Source organism: Triticum dicoccoides, chromosome 7B, assembly GCF_002162155.2.
Source record: "Triticum dicoccoides isolate Atlit2015 ecotype Zavitan chromosome 7B, WEW_v2.0, whole genome shotgun sequence".
In the NCBI taxonomy this organism is placed as follows: Eukaryota; Viridiplantae; Streptophyta; class Magnoliopsida; order Poales; family Poaceae; genus Triticum; species Triticum dicoccoides.
The window spans coordinates 291106529-291110598 of NC_041393.1; positions in this window are offsets into that span (position 1 = coordinate 291106529).

The following is a 4070-nucleotide window of genomic DNA, read 5'->3' on the forward strand; positions in this document are numbered from 1 at the left end:
TTGAATTTTACCCCTGACCAATATTTTCAGAGAGTAACATGAACATTTTCTTGGACCTTTTTGGAGCAATTTTTATTGGAAAATTTTGTTTTTGCCACTATAGATTTTGCCAATTTTGCTTATGCCACTCTAGATTTTGACATTTCACTTTTGCCACTCTTAGTTTTGGACAATTATCACAATTGCCATTCTGTGGCAAAAGTAAAATAATTTTATTTCATTGTTGCAACTCTTAGGTTTTGACAATTATCACAATTGCCATTTTGAAAATTTTGCTTTTGCCACGGTAATGGCAATTGTGATAATTGTCAAAAACTAAGAGTGACAAAAGTGAAATGTCAAAACCTATAATGGCATAAGGAAAATTGGGAAAATCTGGAGTGGCAAAAACAAAATTTTCCCAATTTTTATCTAGGTCATTTCCAGAAATGATTTCTAAGGGTTTCACAAATCCTCATTTCAAATTTAAATGGAATTGAAACAGGATGCACACATGACTAGCCAGCCTTGAGCATACTAGAACTAGGGATGTGACAACTCGCCCCCACTTGAAAGAATCTCGTCCCAAGATTCAGGGGTTGACGGAAAGAAAGTGGGATACTCCAGTCGGAGACGATCTTCTCGCTCCCAAGTAGCTTCTCTCTCAGAATGATGAGACCACTGAACCTTGAGAAACTTGATGTTCTGACGTCGGGTGACACGCTCTGCTTGATCAAGAATGCGGACCGGGTACTCTCGGTACGTGAGGTTATCTTGGAGATCAAGTGTTTCATGGTCCACTCCATGGATGGGATCAGAGAAGCAACGCCTGAGTTGAGAGACATGGAAGACATTATGAACTCGAGAAAGATGTGGGGGTAGTTCCAACTGGTAGGCAACCTCTCCTCGTTTAGTGAGAATGCGAAAAGGACCAATGTAACGAGGACCAACTTGCCCTTGATACCAAAACAATGGGTACCCTTCAAAGGAGTAACCCGAAGGTAAGCTTTGTCGCCAACTTCATAAGTCATATACTTATGATGGTGATCATACTGACTCTTCTAACGAGACTGGGCTGTTTTGAAGTTCTCACGAATGACGCGAACTTGCTCTTTTGCCTCCTGGATCATGTCCGTTCCAAAGAATTGTCTTTCACCAGTTTCTGACTAGTTCAAAGGTGTTCGACACCTTTGTCCATAGAGAATCTCAAAAGGAGCTTTCCTGAGACTGGATTGATAGCTATTGTTATAAGCAAACTCGGCGAAAGGAATACATTTCTCCCAGTCCATATTGAATGAGATAACGCAAGCTCTAAGCATGTCTTCGAGAATTTGGTTGACCCTTGCCACCTGACCACTCAACTAAGGGTGGAAAGCGGTACTGAAGGAAAGATGGGTTCCCATGGTAGCTTGGAAACTCTCCCAGAAATGAGAAGTGAAAAGACTACCACGGTTTGAATCAATCTCTAGTGGAACACCATGAAGTGACACTATTCAAGAAATATATAAATCAGCGAGCTGACTAGCAGTGATACTCTCTCGAACAGGTAGGAAGTGTGCTACTTTGGAGAGACGATCAAGGACTACGAAGATAGCATTATTCCCTCTCTTGGTCCTGGGAAAACCGGTGATGAAGTCCATACCAACTTTATCCCATTTCCACTCAGGAATAGCTAAAGGCTGAAGGGTGCCAATAGGTCTCTGATGCTCTGCCTTAACGCGACGACAAACATCACAGTTAGCAATAAACTGAGCGATTTCTCTCTTCATCCTAGTCCACCAGAACCTCTGGCGTAAGTCCTGATACATCTTAGTACTACCGGGATGAATCATGAGAGGAGATTCATGCGCCTCCTTAAGAATCAATTGTCGCAGATGTTGATTCTTGGGAACCACCAAGCGATTCTCAAGGAAAACAACACCGCGGTCATCCATAGAGAAACATCCACCAACTCCCTTCTTAATGTTTCTCTTGATGTGGATAACACCTCTATCAAACTTCTGGTCAGTAATGATCTGATCCTCGAGGGTAGGTTTCTCCACCAAGGTAGAAAGGAATCCGTGAGGAGAAATGTGAAGGTTAAGCTTACAGAATTCTCATGGAGAAGTGGTTGGCCCTGCTGCAACATTAGATTGTTGCAATAGGACTTACGACTTAGAGCATCAGCCATGACATTGGCTTTGCCTGGGGTGTAAGTAATCCCTAGATCATAATCTGAGATCACCTCCAACCAACATCTTTGCCTAAGGTTCAAATCTGGTTGGGTGAAGATATACTTGAGACTCTGGTGATTAGTGTAGATCTCACAACGTTTACCAAGAAGGTAATGTTGCCAGGTCTTGAGTGCATACACTATGGTTACAAGCTCTAGATCATGTCTAGGATAATTCTCCTCGTGTGGATGCAACTGTCGAGATGCATAGGCAATCACATGTGCATAAGAATGCAACCTAGTCCCTGTCGTGAGGCACCACAATAGATAACAAAGTCCTTAGTGAAATCCGGTGGCACAAGTATGGGAGCAGAAGTCAGACGTCTTTTCAGTTCCTGAAAACTGTACTCACACTGTGGGGACCACTCAAACTTTTTATCTTTCTTGAGAAGTTCCGTGACAGGTTTGTCCACTTTAGAGAAGTTTCCTACAAAGCGGCAACAATAACTGGCTAGACCAAGGAAACTCCTAACTTGCTTAACTGATTCAGGTGGAGTCCAATCAAGAATGGCCTGAACTCTCTCGGGATTGACAGCAATGCCCTTACTAGAGATTAAGTGGCCTAGGTAGGTCACTTCTGGCAACCAAAATTCGCACTTGGAGAACTTGTCACAAAGACGATGCTCTCTGAGTTTTTCTAGCACAATTCTAAGATGTTCGACATGCTCTTCCTCGTTCTTTGAGTAAATAAGAATATCATCAAGGTAAACCACGACGAACTTATCTAAGTACTCCATGAAGACCGATTTCATCAAGCGAGAGAATGTTGCTGGAGCGTTCGTTAGACCGAAGGACATAATGGTGTACTCATACTAGCCATAACGAGTGACAAAGGCCGTCTTAGGAATGTCCCCGTTTTTGATCTTGATTTGGTGGTAGCCTAACCTCAAATCCATCTTGGAGAAGACCGAGGATCCTACGATCTGATCATACAGGTCATTGATCCTGGGGAGCGGATATTTGTTCTTTATCGTGACCAAGTTAACAGGACGATAATCTACAACCATCCGGTCCAAACCATCCTTCTTCTTGATGAAGAGGACGGGGCAAGCCCAAGGAGAAGAACTAGGACGGATGAAACCTTTTTGCAAGGACTCATCAAGTTGTTTCTTAAGCTCAGCTAGTTCTAAGGGTGCCATTTTGTAAGGTCTCCTAGTGATTGGAGCAGTTCCTGGGATAAGATCTATGACAAACTCTACATCTCTGTCAGGTGGAACACCTGGCAGTTCCCCTGGAAAGACATCCGGAAACATGGACTACCGGGATATCTTCAAGGTCTGGAAGACGGCTGGCATTAAGAGAATAGAGCTGACGCTTTGCATCTCTAGTGGAGACAGTGACTATCTTGCCAGATGGGTGTGTAAGCTGAACAGGCCTGGTGTAACAATCAATCTTGGCATGATGAGATGTCATCCAGTCCATACCCAAGATGATGTTAATATCTGAGGACTTGAGGGCTACAAGTGATGCAAGGAATACAAGTCTATCAACAAGGATTTCATTTCCATAGCTTATTCTGGTGGTTTGCCATCTAGACCCTCGGGTTTGGATTTCAAGTGGAGTTGGCATATTACAGAATGACATGTCGTGTAAACGAGCATAGCCTTCAGAAATGAAAGAATGAGATGCTCCAGTATCGAACAGAACCGATGCTGGATGACAATTGACAAGGAGTGCACCAAGAACGACATCTGGATCATCATGAGCGTCTTTAGCATAGACGTGATGCACAGGTCCACGTTTAGTGCGAGCTGGCTTGGCACTGATCGTCTTGCTTGATGGCTTAACACAGCCAATAGACTTCTCAGGCTGGGGTGGAGCATAACTAGTCTGAGAGCAGTCACGTGCGTAGTGTCATGGCTTCCCGCATGTGAAGCAA